This window comes from Pinus tabuliformis, chromosome 8, assembly GCF_031772625.1.
Source record: "Pinus tabuliformis cultivar Carrire ecotype Pingquan chromosome 8, CPIR1, whole genome shotgun sequence".
Classification (NCBI taxonomy): domain Eukaryota; kingdom Viridiplantae; phylum Streptophyta; class Pinopsida; order Pinales; family Pinaceae; genus Pinus; species Pinus tabuliformis.
Window position 1 is genome coordinate 1559635758 of NC_142294.1, and position 18945 is coordinate 1559654702.

Below are 18945 nucleotides of genomic sequence, written 5' to 3' on the forward strand. Positions count from 1 at the left end.
TTAGGCGAGAGACTTGTTTAATAATTCATTGTTCACCCAATCCCATCAAACATGCAAGAAGAAGCAATGAATTAAACCATGAATAAAAAGCCGACAACTCTAGAATAATAAATGAATTTAGTACCAATGATATAATAAATAAATACATTTTAATACTTTACAATTAAATAATCCATTTAGAGGTGGTAGGTGTGAGAGGGATTTTATTAAGCCCGGGAGGAAATCTTGAACATAAACTTCTATGGTGTTTAGGCCAAATGAAAAATAACCAAGTAGAGGCCTATGCCCTACTCATGGGATTCTAATTATCTAAGTCCAATGACGCTCTTGATCAGTTGGTTTTCAATGGCTGAGGACTCTACCATTATTATTCACCATGTGGTGAAAGAAAAAACATCCAAAGGCTCTAGGCTAAATCACAATTGAAGCCATATCAAATGAGTGTAAAAAAGGTTTGAAACCCCTCAATTTTTCTAATTCTCTGAAACAACAATGTTTCTGTTGATTGGTAGACTAACCAAGGTTCTCGAAAAAACATTGGGGTTTTAATGTTGAATGGAATGGAAGAGTACCATCCTATCATATAATTGAATGACAAGGTTAATATTAAGGTGACAAGTGCCAACCTACATGCTCAATTCTCTCCACGTTATGAGAATTTGGGTGATAAGACTCGGGCCAGATGAAGACATGCCCTTAAACAAAAATTCATCATATTCCATAAATACTTATGAGTTCGAAGAATCTCTCCCCTGCAATGAAGGTGGAATGATTTTAGTTGAACATGAGATGATGCCACAAAATTGGAAGATGGACAAGGCAACCACCATTGCTTAACAACGCCATGGAAATTTAAGATGATTGTCAATGCATTAATGTAATTGGAATTTGGTGATGACGAATGGTATTTGGTGGGGATGCAAGGCCATCGATCAATTGGTGCTTTGACCAACTATATATGCATTCAATCTCTTGGTTCTTGATCTAAGAAGTTAAGGAATTCACTCATTATTGGATCCTGTCAACGGCCTGCACCAAAAATAGCCAAATGACGTATTTCTTCACTAGTGGAAATTCTCTAGCCTTTGAGGTGGAATTTGAAGAAATTATGGACTACACATAGTTGAAAAATATTATATCCCTGCTTAAGGATCATGGGGATGCCATAAATCTCTCCACAATGATCTCCCTATAGTAAAGTCTCAACTCTTGGCTCTTCAGCTCATGGCTCTAGATGAGAAATGGAAACAACACTCGAAGTTAGTGATGTTGACTTTTCTTCAACTTTAACATAGGCTCAACTTTGGAGAAACAACGCAGCGAACTTTGACAATGCACTCAAGTCACTCTTTAGGAACTTTGGAAATTGGTAAGTTTCTAGCCATGTCACATGGTTCAAGTTCGAGTTCAGGTTTGACGACGATTAAGCTCAATTCAAATTTGATTTTTTTATAAAATTCAAATTAGGTTCACCATTAAGTTTGAATGAATATATGTATGTATAGATAATATTAATATTAAAGAAAAATATAACATAAAATAACAAATTGTGTGTGATTGTGAATTTATTTATTTATATAACTTAAATAAATTCATTCTAAATTATATAAATCAACTCATATTAATTTCATGGATAATAAAAATCCATATATAACATAAAATTACATGTACATAATAAACTTTTTAAACTATATAAACTTGTAATATCTTTCATTGAGATGGATAGGCCCACTGTACAAGTCGAATATTTGTGTTGAGTGCTCCCTGTGGTCAAGAGAAAAAATGGATAGGTTGAGGCTTGAACACCTACAGTCAAGCTTTGTGATAGGTCAAGACCCTGTGAAAGAACACAACTATGAGTTGTTAGTTTCTGTAGCATCGGAGGTGTTCTAGTCTCAAAACTTTATAGAGTGGCTAAAACACATGAGTTCTTCGTAACCCAAAAATCGTTTCTGAAAATTCCACCTAGAAGTGTCTCAATTAGATTATTGGACTATTTTTAAATATTTCTTAAGTCTAAATATTAGAGCCATTATTCAATCCATCACGTGGCATGCCATCACTATCCACTTGGTCAACATCTATCTATGTGTCAATCCATTGTCAACTCTGTGACCAAGTCTTAGGTATCATCCTAGGTTTGGATACAAAATGCAAAATGGATGGTTGGATGGAGGTTGGAAGCCATACACTTACATAGGAATCTAATGCAAAGGTGGGATGAATAGGTGTGGTGGTATGGAATGCAAGGAAAATGAAGATGGATGGATAAAATGCCGAATGAAAGGGATTAGTGTGAAGGCAAATGTAGCACATGTAAATGAAGTGACTTGTAGAGGCAATGATGGAAGTGGAGAAGTGGGAATGTGACAATTTATAGGGATGGTTATGTGGATTTGAAGTGAGATTTATACACCATATCCATAAAATATTAAGTCCATACATAGAAAGGGGGCAAGGTTGGAGGTTTAGAAAAGAGGCTAAGGAAAAATTCCTTCTTTCTACCAAAGAATTTCCAATCTTAAGGAAGGTTGGGGAACTGTGATGTGGAATACATAACCAACCTCTTATGTTCTGGTGGCCCTTGAAAATGCTTGGAAATCTACTAAAATTTTACCATGTCATTTTATGATGTAATAGTTGGCTTCATTTGACAGATCAACTTTTTTATGAGGTCGTTGAGAACCACATAATCCTTCTACATGAGTAAACCGAGTTTAAATTTATAATGAAAATCTTTAACTAGTTGGAACTTCTATATGGTATGTAGAGAAAAAGAAAAGAAAAGTAAGAGACACTTTCTATGATTTCACCCCATAAACATGTATCCCTTGGATGATGGTAGCCTAACTAACTTTTGGATGACATCTCTACAATCCTTAGGTTTGACAATTTTTTTCTACTTTTGAAAAGATATGAGATGTGTTGCCAACATTTCTTTAAAACAAATTGGAATTCTACAACTAAACAAAATATTTCAATAGGAATAATGTTCAAATGGTGAACTTGTTTAATTATAATCTAACCTAGCCTACCCTACTTGAGAATAATGGCATGGGACTAAGTATATTCATATAACTAGTGAAGTCATCCAACCCTCTTATCGAAGACATGGGTTCTACCTTTGTACTTTACTATGAGCCAAAATAAAGGTAATGATACCAACATCACTATATACTCTACAATTTGTAGTTAGCTACCATCCATTGTCTAGAATGAAATATGTCATTGACATTTGCCTTTACTACTCCAAACATCTCCCGTCCATTCTTCAATTGGATCTTTGTACTCTATATCTTCCCCATCATTTAGTTAAATCTAGTTGGGTATCAATATATTACTCCATTATTGATCATTAATATCAACTGATAATAATTTCACTATGTTATCTCGCCTCTTTGCAAAGTAGGTAATGTTGTTAGGAATATGCAACAAAGTGTGCTTTGGGTCATATCCCCCAAGGATTTATCCATCACTCACAACAATACAATATTTTTTAGTCTTTGGCTTCCATGTTTCTCCATGGTTGAGCTGTTACAAATTCCTTTATCTCAACATTCTTTTAATATTCATTAATTTCCTTCCTCCTCCACCCACCTAAATTGAATGTATACTTTTGTATTTATGTTAGTTATATAACTTTTTGAATTTCCTACTTTTGTAAGCTTTAATTTCATTATATGATGATGAAACTAAGAGAGTTATACAATTATTATTACAAGTAGAAAAATTGCATCACCATAATGAATTTCTTCCTTACCACTGCTCTCATAAACCTCATGTAATACTAGGTTTATATTCTCACTATCCTATCAGAAATGAGATAATAAAGATCCTGGGAACCACTATTACATATGTTTCCTTCTTCCATGGTAGATGTAGGAACACAGGGACATAACTCATAAAATACTAACTCTTTATTTTTTGGGTCATCTTCCATAAGTTTAATAGTTTCAACATTTTCATACTTCTACTTTTTAACTATAGTCAAATAAGAGGTGGAATACACGATACTATCTTCATTATTCTTAAGGGTTTATCTATCTCTACTAGCTATCTCATGCTCTTTTGATTGTTTTTTAATAGGAAAAGTAAAAGGATTATTAGGAAATGCACTACCATAACAAAATTTATCAATACATATTGAGTCCTTTGCATTGCAAGATAAAGTTGTAGAGGTGATAATAGGTTGAATTTTATATTGTTGAGAGGATTTTCCAAGCACATGAAGAATATTACCACTAGAGTGATGATCTTATTGTTCAATCTCTATTGTGTTGGTATTTTCCAAAATCAATGCAATATGGACAAATGATTGCAAGACCTAATCCCAATTTATGTGCATCTCCAACATGTACTCATGTTGGAGGAATATATCATAGCATTGTTCACAATAATCCACTTAATAGATTTTACACGAATAAAGGCATGTCTGGTTCCTGCTACATTCTAATATTTTGAATCTTTACTAAAGATGATAAACAAATATGTGAATGCCCTAAGAGCTTCAGTTATTGATGCCAAAATATTCTGACCTTGTTTCACTTGCAACATTTATTTTTTAGGACAAAAATCATCCTCCCTCTTAGCCCTAGGGCTAAAGTGAGGTTGCTCATACCAGGTCATCCCACATGTATACTCACTTAAGAGTTCAAAAGGCTCGAATCCAATACAACAATATTCATCAAGGCATTATAGCTTATCATGTCACTAGTAGGGATTTGAACCTGGGTGGGGAAGATAACAACCATTCTGCTGAACCACCTGAGATAACACCAATTGAAGATTCACTTGCAACTTGTATATTATCATTTTTCATTTCTTATCACTTTTTTCAATAGCTTGAACAATGCATCAATATTAACAATCAAACCTTCACGAAAAAAATTGTGTACCTACATAATCACCATGGGTAATTCTTCCAAACTTTCTTCATTCAATGCCTTTGTTGCATTTGTGGAGTAGATTTGTAATAATATCAAAATTTCATTCAAATTTGTTGTTTTCTCTTAGCTAAACACAAATGAAGAACCGATTTATATTTTATATAAAAAGGGTTTCTTTCATTGAGGAAGTTGTCAAATGAGGTAATATATATTCAAGGATGACCTCATCATGTCATTATATCATTTTTATTACCTTCGAGAACTAGACTTTGTCCCTAATAATTGTGCCATTTGTTGTCCCTTCTGAAATAATGCTACAAAATACAAGGCCCTTAGACAAATCAACCCAACTTCAGTGATATGCAAGAGTGTTTCCCATTATGGTCACCACAACAACTACTCCTCTTGCTTATGTATGGTTCTTTTCTAGCCCAAGGATGGAATCCTTAATACAAATTCAATGAGCCTTATATCCTCAAGTTTTCAACAAGTTCAAATGAAACTATGATGACATGGTAAGAGAAAGGTTGGTTGAATCTATCATGTACAATGCTAATCTCTTGTGTTATGAAGTCAAAATGGAAAAGTATTAAGGTTGGACAATAAATGGAGAAATATGATGGGACATTGAATTCTAGATGAATCCCACAAGATCAAGTTTATTGCTTCTCTTATGAATATTGAGTGGGTAAATCTCAATCTAATAAATAGCTCTATACAATTCCTCAACATAATCAAGCCACATACTATGGGAAACTGAGAGCTCCATTAAGTCAAAGTTGCTTTTACAACACTATTTGATCAACCATAGTACATAATATAACCTCAATTATTATAAACTTCTAGGGTGTTAAATGATAATTCAATTCATAAATGTCTCATAAAATAAAAGGAAGATGAATCCATGACAGTGGATGAATGCATGTCAACATGTTCTATTGAAATCATTGCAACGTTCATAAGATGAACTCAACTAACAAGATGGAGACACAAAATTCTATTCCACTATCATTTAAGGGACGAATAATGGTTTTAGTACACGGGGGAAATACCCTCAAGGATCCAAACCTTTTCTTTTCTTAATGCTCAGTTTCAATAGAGCAAATATAGAGTGACCATTATGGCGTAAATCAAATATGTCAATCCTCACTATAATAACATAAATTAGAATGGATCTTCTATGATAGATTCATGGATGATCTATTTTCAATTTAAACCTTATTTCATCCATGATTAAAAAAAGAAAAAGAAAACAAAAATGCATCAAGCTTAAGAGCTTCGTCCAACATAGTAAATCATTGATAAAGTTGTGTAGAAATTTTGACATTGAACTAGTGTTATTATTGTTGGAACAATGATGAAGGTAATTAATTTTTAACATCAACCTTCACATGCCATTTTTATCAACATTTATACTTAGGAGTCAATTATCTAAGACATTAATATTCTATGTTGCACTCAACAAGAACAAATTGTTTTTTGAGATTTATAGTTTAGAATTTGAAAAGAATGAAGTTAAAATGCCTTGTGCAATATTCACACCGTCCCCTGGATTTTTCTTAAGCATCAAGACAACAATGAGAATGATAAACGACATATGCCATGCAATCACACACTTAGATGTATCCATTTGTTTCATTATAATATTCATGTAACAACCATGGGAACGTGATTCCTTCTTCTACTTATTAAACATGCATTATTAATAAGTAGGGAAAAGGATGTCACAAAAGGACAAGACTAATATGTAAGGAGGTTGTTACAAGAACCTCAACAATGAAAAAATAGTAATTCCCAAAGTGAATTTGATTGAATTTTACAAACAAAACTGTTGAGTAGCCATTTAAATAATAAACATGAAAATCTAGGGTTCTTTCCCCTCTATTGCATGGCCTCATATTAGTGTGTTCCTTTTCTTTGGTGTTTTCCATTTCTTTCCTATTTATTGTTCTTAGTGTACACTATTTCATGTCATTATTTAGGAGTTCTCTTTTCTCTTGTTCCAAAGGACTTGGTTGACATCTTAATCAAGGTAATTTGAGTTGAGCACATGAGTTAAAGCACTTGAGATTAATATGTCTCTCTACGTTATATCTCATGTTATAAGAGTATGGGAAAATTCTTATTCTTTTTCCTTTTCTTTCTCCTTTTTTTTTGACACTTTAATAAAAATGAGACATTTTTTCAATCATTGGCCTTTCAAAATACTTGTTTGATATTTGTATCTTTATTGCTCCTGTACTTTAGTCACATTTTGTTTTAATTTGAATCTTATTTTGTTCCACAATCTATTTGCTTTGATAACTCTCTTGTTTAATATAATGGGGACCTTAATTTCCCCTATAAGGACATTTGTATAGAAAGAGATTATTTTTAAACAAATTTATAGAGGTACCATTCTTTTAAATGGAGGAAAAGTTTGTGTTTTCAATTCTCTTCCATTGTTTTATACATGTTGAATTTTTTATGAGATATACAATAGAAAGCTATATTTTGCTAGATAATTACTTCCTAGTGATTTCCTACAAGTATTCATTCCACCATTATCATTAAGCAATTGCACTTTATAAAATATCAACAGTAAACGCAACGAAAATAGTAAAGATCATAAAAAGATAACTAATGCATAATAGAGACAATAAATTTTATAGGAAACCCAACCTTGGGAGAAAACCCAATAACTTTTCTTAGAAGAAATTTGTTGGAAAATTTAAGGTGGGAACTTATTATATCAATTTTACTTAACCTTAATACTTGCTTATGAAATTTGCTAATCTCCTTTAATGTTCTTTAGTTAGATATTTTCATCAAGCAAATATCAAAAACGAAATAATAACAATAGAGGACACAAAAATTAGGCTCTCAGCCAAGGCAAAACCCCTCCAAGGGGAAAACCCAATAATATATTTTCTTCTTATAGAATTTGCTTCAAAATGAGACACAAAGACCCAAGCCTTATACCAAGACCTTCTCCAAGTACTAAGTCAGCCCTCTAACAAGTCCTTCCTTCCTTATGCACTGATCAACTTCAAACTGCAACTTCGACTTGTCAACTTCAACATTACAACTCGTCCTGCAACTTCGACCTGTCAGCTTCAACACTACAACTCGTCCTGCAACTTCGACCCAGTAATTTTGACCTTTGTCGCCACAACAAAAACCCTAATCCAACGGCCTCATGAGACCTTCCTAGAGCAAGACAACTCCTCCCAAGGTCAATGAGGTCAAGATAGAGCATTTTTCCTTCTTGATACAAGATACTGCACTTTGTCCTCCTGCAACTTGGACTTGCAATTTCGACCTTCCTTTGCAACACCAGAAACCATAGAAATTGGAATGTGTGAGAGAGATAATGCCCAAAAATAGAGATTTTTCTTCCTTAGATTATTCTTGTCTCTTAGACATCCACTCTTCTTTTCTCTTGTTTCCTAGCTAAAGATTTAACTCCTTCTTGTGTTATAGAAATTGTGGATGAGTGTGTTCCAAATGAGGTCAAAATGATCCTTTATATAGCCTTTCCAAAGGGTCAAATTCCCTTCTTTAGGCTGACTTGTAACAGCCAAGGCCGACTTATGCTATTGGAGTTTCCAGGACTTTCTAGACTCAAAATAAATTATTTTTCCAATTACATTTTACCCAGAAGGGTCTTATAAACATGATGTTGACCTCTTTAACTCGTGACAATAAAACAAACCCTAGAAGCATGAGGAACATGCTTTTACCTAGAAGACCATCAATAAAGAGCACGAAACACGTGCTTTATAATAATAAATTTTTATTTTCTTCTTTTGTTTGTTACATATGATACATATTGAAATGAGTACAACAATTATGAAGACCGAAAGTAGTTACATTTTTAACACTCCCTCTTAAATAGGGAGGTATTCATAATTGTACAACTAGTACAACATCATTATCAAACTTGAAGAGTTCTCATAAGAAGAGTCAGTTTGATAAGCCAAAATGTAAGCATCATCATTATGACTAGCACTATCTCTGAGGCCTAATTAGACAAAATCTTATTTCATTCAAGAGCATGATTATGCTAGGAGAATTTATGTGTGATACCACACTACCTCTTCAGGGCACATACCCCATCCGTATGTTTGAAAGGTATGTCCTTTTAGGACTATTATTATCTTGGTTCTCTAATCCCGAGTCCTCAAAGAATATCGGTCCTCTTCAACCACTCTTATCTTGGATACCTATCTCATCCTTAAAGAGTGTCAGTCTCTTTCCTTTCTTGGATGATTTATCCTCAAGGAAACCACATATGATTATCCAATCATCCACCATTCTCTGTCCATCACTTGAAGAAGAGAATGCACATGTGATGTTCAACATCACTCCCTCTCAACTAGAGAGGATATCCCTATTATCCTTTTAACTTGAGAATAGAACCTTGCTCCTATTCGAGGAGATTCCTTTTACTCCCTCTCAAAACTAGAGGAGATCCATAATTCATTTTTATTTGGGAAGTCAACACCACAAGCCTTATAGCTTGCCCTTGTAAGAGCAACAACTACTTGTTCTCTATATTTGCATGGCTCCTTATTTCCTTCACATCTCATCATATTGGGCCTGCTTCCTTTCGAGGTATCATGGAGCCATATTCACTCTTTAATCTTTTGACAGGTTCCAGGTAATTCTTCTTACTCATCACTTCCATATTTGTAATGAAGGCATTGTATTGAGCCTTCCCAAGCTTCAAGCTTCTCCATGAAAGTGATCTTCCTTTTGACCTTTAGGTTATATTCTCTCACTGCTACCTTTCAATACCAATATGAGCATATCCTGACTTCACAGTTGCCCGATACTATTGATCTTCTTTCAACAATTACTTCATACATTCCATTCATACAGTTGAACTTGCCTCAACTGTTACCATGTATACCTGAAAAATCCCTCCAGGTTACAAAATAATATGCTAATTAGCTAACCAACAATAATTAAAATAAGACTTACCTCATCATGATGACCTTCTCGTCCAATCAACATCCTTATGGTTCATCTCCATATGAATCTTCCCTTGTGCATTAGAGTGCCCAAGGATCAAACTTGATTACAAAGTTATAATTTTTTCTTGCGGAGATCATATTGGATGTTAATAATTAATATTATCTAGATAATGTCCTATTATTTTACACATCCTTAAGTAAGTCATGTTCTTCCTTTCAAACATCATACAATCATGCTAAGCATGTTACAAGATTCTACATACATGAATCTTAACCAAGAGTCACTTCCAATGTGTATACTTTATCGCTTTTTATTCCATCATCTAGTTGTATGCCATTATAATGGACTGGCAACCTAACCCATTACAGTCCTTCATCCCTTGAAGAGTATTATTTCCACATTACATGGAATGTATACCTACCTTGTCATAATGCTTCTTCTGAGAACCTTCAAGAATGATGGTTCTTCCAGGATCATAATGATCCATTTAAGCAAGAGGACTGCCTCTAACCTAATGTTAGATAATGCCCGAATGAACAATATGCAAAATGGTCTATCTTTCTCTTAAATTATTTCTATAAAGGCAACTTAACCAAGTAGACTCTTCATATGCTACTATCACATGATTCTTCCTAAAAAATAAGATTCTCCTAAGATAAAAAATAATGCATACTCTTTTACAGGAAGACCAATTTTTACAAAGAACCTGACAAACAAGATGCCTCCTTTAATAGTAGAGATCTTTCACTTCTTCTTTCTTTAACTTCTTCTCAAGTTCACCTGTTTCCTCAACTATGTGAGCCTCACTTCTTTCCTTTCTCTTGTTGTTTTGTAGGCTAAGACAATCCCTCTTATAATGTCCATACTCATTGCACTTGAAGCATTAAACCTTGGACATATCTTTCTTCTTGGACTTTCCAAACTTCCCCTTCTTCATCTTCTTGATTCGAGCTAGATAGGCTTGAGATTGTTCATCTGATCCAATGTCATCTTTCACCTTGATCTTGGATTCTTCCAAAATGCATTGTGCCCACAACTCATCAAATGGAGTTGAATCTTTCTTGGAGTAGATGTTGGTTGCAAAGTTGCTCCATTCCGGTGGCAATGCATTTAGTACACAGATGGTCATTTCTGAGTCAGAAATAGTCTCCCCTAGCCCTTGCAAGTGATCTTTTAATTGAGAGATCTTAATTAGAAAGGATGCCTTGTCCTCATCCTTATACTTCTTGATTTTGTATAGCTTATTTCACAAAGAAATATTTTGTCCTGATGTACTTACAAAGTACAAGTTCACTAGCTTATCGTACATAACCTTAGAAGTTTCCAAATTTACAATGAAAGGAATAAGAGGATCCTTGATTGATTCAACTATGATCCTTTGTGCCCTCACTTCCCCTTTCTTGTACTTTGTTGGATATTGAGTCTTGTCTTTGCTAGGTTTAGTAATTTCCCTAGTTACATACTCCATTACCTCATGCTCTATAAGTTCCAGGGCAATCCTTTTCTTCCATGTAAGAAAATTTGATGCTCCAACGAGCTTGTTACTCTCCTTGCATAAATGACCCATATGACCAATATATTACGAAAAAGAGAAATAATATTATACTTACTTGATAACCAAGATTCTCCTTGATTATGTCTTCAACCTTTCTTGATGCCCTCAAGACCTTTGAAGAAACTTCAATAATGTCCTTGAAAGATGTTTCCTAGGATTCCTCCAACAAAAAATTTCAAGAGTGATGAATGATACGAAGATCCTTTTGATGCTTCCTCCTTTCAATGAGCCTTTAAGTAGATCTTCCTCTCTCAAGAGACAACCCTTTCTTGTAATCTTCCTGTCAATACTTCCTTGATGAGAGCTTAATGAATGTTGATATTCTTCAATGTAGAAACCCTCCTTCCAGATATATAAGTCTTCTACTTCCTTTCTTCCACAAATGATTCCCATTAACAAGAAAACCCTTGTTTGTGTCCACAAGATAATCCTTCCAACTGCCTTGTTGCTCACCTTAGCTCTGATTCCATGTTGGAAAATTCAAGGTGGCAACTTATTATATCAATTTTTGCTTAACCTTAATACTTGCTTGTGAACTTTGTTAATATTATTTAATGTTCTTTAATTAGATATTTTCATCAAACAAATATCAAGAACAAAACAGTGACAATAGAGGACACATAAATTAGACTCCCATCTAGGGAAAAACCCCTCTAAGGGAAAAATCGAGTAAAATCTTCTCTTCTTATGGAATCTACTTCAAAATGAGACACAAAGACCCAAGTCCTAGACCAAGTCCTTCTCCAAGTACCAAGTCAGCCCTCCAATAAGTCCTTCCTTCTTTCTGCACTGATCAGCTTCAAACTGCAACTTCGACTTGCTAGCTTCAATATTGCAACTCGTCTTGTGACTTCAACCCTATAATTTCAGCCTTTGAAGCTACAATAGAAACCCTATTCCAACGACCTCTTGAGACCTTCCTAGAGCAAGACAAATCCTCCCAAGTTCAATGAGGTCAAGATAGAGAGTTATTACTTCTCGCTACAAGACACTGCACTTCGGCCTCCTGCAAAATGAACTTGCAATTTCAGCCTTCCTTTGTAGCAACATAAACCCTAGAAATTCACATGTGTGAGAGAGATAGCACCCAAAACAAATATTTTTCTTCCTCAGATTATTCTTGTTTCTTAGACCTTCACTCTTCTTTTCTCTTGTTTCCCAGTTAAGGATCGAACTCCTTGTGTGATCCAACTCATGGATGAGTGTGTTCCATATGAGGTCGAATTGCTCCTTTATATAACCTTTCCAAGGGGTCGAATTCCCTTCTTTAGGTAGACTTATAATTGCTAGGGTCGACTTGTACTATTGGAGTTTCCAAGACTTTCTAGACTCAAAATAAATTCTTTTGCCAAATACATTTTTCCCAGAAGGGTCTTATAGACATCGTGTTGACTTTTTTGACGCATGACAATAAAATAAACCCTAGAAGCATGAAGAACATGATTTTACCTAGAATACCATCAATAAAGAGCGTGAAACCCATGCTTTATAATAATAAATTTTTATTTTCTTCTATTGTTTGTTACATAGGATACATATTGAAATGAGTACAACAATTATGAAGACCAAAACTAGTTACATTTTCAAAATAAAAAAATCAGCAAGGTTTACAAAATTAACAAGTTTATCTAGAAATATGTGGCAATATCCAAGTCAAAATACCAATCAAACTTTGATCAATCTCGAGCAAGTCAACACAGCATGTTCCTTTAGCCCATGGTTATTCAATGTCGCTGTTGTCTCTTGCAACCAACCTTCTTCACCTTGTCGTTAGTTTTTTCCTTGCCTGCAACAACCCCTAACATACTTCCCTTTGGCTCTTGGATTTCCCCTTAAGTTGTGACTTGTTCCTTGTCTTATGTTGCAACAACGTCTGGGGCTTGACCCTTCTTTTACTGTTGCTTCCTCTGATGCAAGAGCATTAGAGATTCCAAGCCATTAAGTCTTCGATGTGAAAATCCTTCAAAACAGGGACTTGATTTTTTAGAAGAATTTATATTCTTCTATGTAAATAAATTGTATTTTCTAAGTTGTTATATTTTATGAGTTTTATAACTAATGAATCATAGTTTTAGAAAAGTTATGGATAGGTGAGATTTTGTCCATAAGGCAAAAGCTAATTTACCTTGAAAAACATGAGAAATTTAGGGAATAAATCATGAAAGCTTTAGGGAATAAATCATGAGAGCTTTATGGAATAAATCAAGGAGTGATTTATGGATGTAGGAAAATCTAATTTTCTTCTAATTTTGTATTTAATCATTGTAAGCCTACGGGCAAGGCTAATGGCCAAATGAATGTGAAATTAGGCTCATAGAGAGAAACAAATGTCAAATGTTTTTGAGTATTTTTGTATGTACAGGTTTTGTTAATGAAATGAAGTTTCATGTCTTCTGTGTATGAAGTGTCTATGTGCACGATCATTAAAGAATTCTTAAAATCTGGAATTAGTAGAATTAAGTGCCTATGTGTGTGAATTGGGCAGAGAAATCTTATTGAAGATTTAGTGAAATTAAATTTATTGCATGTGTTAAATGGTGGAGACCAAGAATCATTGGTCAAACTGCTGATGGGAGATTTGCAGTTAAATTCTTTGTGAATTTTGTATTGAATTTAGTTTTGGGTTATGTTGAGATCATATGGAGATCTAAGTATAGAGTAGGAAGATGAGTTGTAGCAGGAAAATTCAATTTTCTTGCCGTCAAATAATCAGAGCTAGAAAATTGAATTTTCCTGCCATGAAATGATCAGAGCATGAAAATTAAATTTTCTTGCTAATTCTTTGTGAATTTTGTATTAAATTTAGTTTTGGGTTATGTTGAGATCATATGGAGATCTAAGTATAGACTAGGGAGATGAGTTGTAGCAGGAAAATTCAAATTTCTTGCCATCCAATGATCAAAGCAGAAAAATTGAATTTTCCTGCCATGAAATGATCAGAACATGAAAATTAAATTTTCTTGCTACAACTCATCTTCATGATCTATACTTAGATCTCCATATAATCTCAACATAACCCATAACTAAATTCAATACAAATTTTAAAATAATTTATATACAAATTCAATTCAATATAAATTAAATCAAGATCACAAATTTTTTGAAATAATTTAATTATCTTTACATTAATTTTAAAACATTCCGAATATTCAACCAAAAGATGCATTAATATTAATTCAGGTTGCTCAGAGATATCCAAAATATTCTGAATATTTCAATCCATATGAACTTAGGTTTTTACACTTTCATTTTTTTGCACTGTATCATATAAGTTCAATCTGCATATGTCTCTACTTTAGAAATTATTAGATTTTTACAATTTCGTTTTTTTGCACTGTATCATATAAGTTCAATCTGCATATGACTCTCTACTTTACAAAATACTTTGAATCTATTATTTATTATGATGCTTAGAAAGACGCAGAGGCACATCTTCCCCCGCTGAATATGTGAGAGAGTTTTATAATGAAAGTAAAGGATATGGCCTTGCATTTAAGATACATATATTTCTTAATTTGAAGCAATAACATTCCTAGGTTACTTTTCAGCTGCATGTATTTCTAAATATTCCTTTATATTTATATTTATATGCCAATTTTAGCCCAAATTATCACTGCTTTATTTTAAATGAAATATAAAATAGCATCAGTGCACTGCCTTATTTTAAGTGAAATATAAAATACCATGACTGCAGATATTGGGCCAATAACAAGAGCAGAATGTACGTATTGGAAAATACATGTAAGTTGTAACTCTATTTAAATGTAATAATATATAGACTCTTTACCAGAGGCTCTGATCATTCTCAAATATAATAACATATAGACATTTTACTTGAGGCATTGATGATTCCCTTTTCATTTCTGATCATTTCCTTTTCATGCCGGTGACAATGGAGTTTGTCCAAATGCACGGTGTTTAGGTTGAAGATTATATGATCATGTAAGAGGGGGTGAGACACACATCAACCTTAATGAACAAGCGAACATCGAGAGATTATTTATTCAAAATTTTGAGCCAAACAAACTTATAACATGCCATTTTGAAAGAATGTTTACTGGTGTCCTCGAGAACAAGAATTCAAATAAAATAAAAAGTTAACTGATTTCCTTGAGAAGGATTACAAGAAGATGGAAAGTATAATAAGTATATAATTTGTATCTTTTCTATTCTCCATTTTGGTAAAGTGTTCTCAAAACACAACAAAAACAGAGATTATGGTTTTATAAATAACCAGATGTTTTTTACATGTGTTACACCTATAATAATGTGTTTATAAGTAAAATTTAAACAACTCAGTGTTCCATGTGTGGGAGGTTTTTTTTTTGTGTAAATAAGCTTTGATATTAACAGAAGTAACATATAGTACAAAAATTCTGCCGAGGCAGATGACTGGCCGCTATGAAGCAGGCCTTACCAGCTGATAACAGTTTGAAAACGATAGAAACAGAGAAACAGAGTGCTGCCGAAAGGTACACCGCGCAGGGCGACTTAGGCCAAAAATGGCGAGCACATAACTGAGGGAATAAAAACAGAACAAACATAACAAAGTCCAACTGAGGGACAGGGAAGACTGATCAGAATTTGTTTGAGGAGTCCGGCACCAGGTGCACCTCTTTGCAGTTGATGGCACTGGCCTGATTACCCGTTGACGGACCACCCCGATGCGGTTCTGGAGGCTTACTGTCTGGCTCGATGTTTTTCCTGAGCAACTTGATCAGGACAGTGAGCTTCCTGCTTATGGTGTCTACCTCCTCGTGCAGAGCAGTGAGTTTGAATTCACTGCTTTGAACCACCGCCATATGCTCCTTTGTCATTGTAGCTGCGAACTGCTGAAGAGTTCTCAATTGCTCGGCCTGCTTCGCTTGAACATCCATGGCCTTAGCCAGGATGGTCTTCATTCTCCACGCTTCAGCTTGGGTGCGGACGAATTGGGTCGCCCGAGTGCTGGTCGTCCCCGGATCTTGCAGCCAGTTAACTTCCTGGCCTAACTGATGGTCGGAGAGTTTACTCTCTTCCTCCTGAGCAGAGGCCTCCAGGTCTATAATTTTCCGTTTGTTCCTTTCAGACGTTCTCCGCTCGTACATTTCCCTTGCAAGTCGCGGGTCGTTGTTTGCAGACTGGTTGCGGCATCCTTCTCCTGCCATGGGGGCACTCTCTTGATTGTTGCTTGCCTGAGTGAAAATACAATTCGAAGGTCTCTGGCTGTTGAGCACCGAAAAGTTGATGCTCCAAGGGATTACAAGGGTGGATATATAGATGATAGCGGGAAGATTTTGGGCGGTGGAGCGGATCGTGACATGCAAATTGCATGTCCGATCAACATAAATGCTGCGATTCGGAGGAGTGGAGGGGAATTGAGATGATTGAGAATGTTTTCGATCACCTCCTCCTGCACGGATCTGAAAGTGCCAAGTGTCCCTCTGTCCTGAGGATCTGCGGCGGCTTATGTCACTCCAGATCATGTTAGTGTACAATTGACTGTGTCCTGCGGTGCACATTATTCCCCTCAGGCCTGTTGTCCTTCTGAGCTTGCTGTGTATTGATGGCTCTCGTCCCGTCGACCAATCCATGCTTTTATGGTGGAGAATTAGGCGGTCTGGCATTCTGCCTTGTCAGCTGCCACCAAATCTATTCGTGCGAGGTGAGAGCACCGTTCTTTTAATTGATTACTCTCAACTTGATGCCAACAGCTGTCCACCGTTCCGTTTGGGTTCTCGATCCCATGGTTTGCCAAGTGGTCGGCAACCGAATTAGCCTGCCTTCTTACCGACTGGAAGACGAGACCTTTCATTTTCCCGAGCAGTTTCCCTATGCTCTCTGTGACCATAGCTAGGCGCCAGTGCTTGGTAGCCTTGCTTGCCGGCGTTCCCCCATAGATTTTCCTTGCCATCAAAATGGCAACCTCAGAGTCACCCTCAATTACTGCATTTTCTGTCTGGTTTCTTTGAAGAATTGTTAAGCCTTTTTCCATTGCAGCGAATTCCATTTCATTGTTAGTGGCCTCGCCCAGCGCTTGACTGTAGATATGTATTATTTCACCTCTCTGGTTTCGAATGAGGCCTCCTATGCCAGCTGGTCCCGGGTTACCTCGCGAAGCGCCATCAAAATTCAGTTTCAGGAAGCCCTCAGGAGGCCGAGTCCAATCCGTGGGAGTGCTGTTGATGTTCTGCTGTTTCACTTGGGTCTTTTGGCTTTGGTCGTAGCTGATATTGAAGGCCTTCAGGATTCTCTGGTCATCCGCAGAAATTTGGATGGAAGGGTCTACTTTGCTTTTTACCAGAATCAATTGGCGGATATTCTCCATTAAGGTAATTCTCAGGTGCTCTATATTCCTGTGTTCGCTTTGGAAAATTCTTCGGTTCCTTTCTTTCCATATTGTCCAAGTGATAATGTTGAAAATAATACTGAGAGGGGGGGTGAATCGGTATTATCTAATTCTTTTAATAAATCTTCCTTATTTGATCTTTGAATTATTTTTGCATGTCGGTACCATAAAATAATGAGCATGAACAAAGAAAAACAGATAGTCACACCAAAGAACACAAGATGTAAGGTGGAAACCCAATGTGGGTGAAAACCACCTGCTGCAATATGTCTCTATCTTCTTTCAAATTAGAAACTTCTTTTACAGTGGTTTTGTACTAGTGCAGTCCTTTACCAGTACGCAGGCGGCAACCTGCAGAGAGCTACAACTCTCTCTCTCTCTCATTTTCCAGTCTCTCATGGAAGGGAGCTACTACCCCCTACTTCTTTTCATAAAGCATCAAATGATCATCAAGTACATAAAAGTTACAGTCCACTACAGTTATCAGATCAGCAATAACAGAACTAACCCAGAACACCTTATCAACAGAAAATTCAATCAACAGAACATTTTAAGACAGAGATGCAGTTTTCCCTTCTGTGGCCTGCGTCGCTACGCAGTTCACCTTTTGCTTCCCTGCGTATACCCGCATAGATCCTTCTGTCGCGTTGCGTGCCCATGCACTGTTCCTTCAACTGCACTGCGTACTATTGCTGCAGGGATGCACCCAGAGACATTATCGCGCCGCGTACTGTTACTGCAAGGACGCACCCAAAAATACTATCGCGCCGCGTACTTTTACTATGCGGACGCACCTGAACCTTAGTCGCTCTGCATACCCACGCAGTTCTCCTTCTTCTGCTCTGCGTACCGACGCAGGTCTCCTGTTTATGCTCTGCGTCCCCACGCAGATCTCCTGTTTCTGCACTGCGTACCCACGCAGATCTCCTGCTTCTGCACTGCGTACCCACGCAGCTCTTCTGTTAAACACCTGCGTCCTTCTGATTAGGGCAGAATAGGCAGTCCACCAAAGTGGCACAGTTGCTCAGATCTGATCATGCGCTCGAGAGATCACCCTTCACAGTTTCGCCTTCAACTTCCCTTTCATATAGATCAAGCTTTTAAGACCATAACCCAATATTTCAGATCTAAAGATATTCAATTGCAAAAGATGCTTAGCCAAGTGATCTCCTTTGCTTTATATAGGCAAGCTCCTCCTAAAATCATGGAACAATACC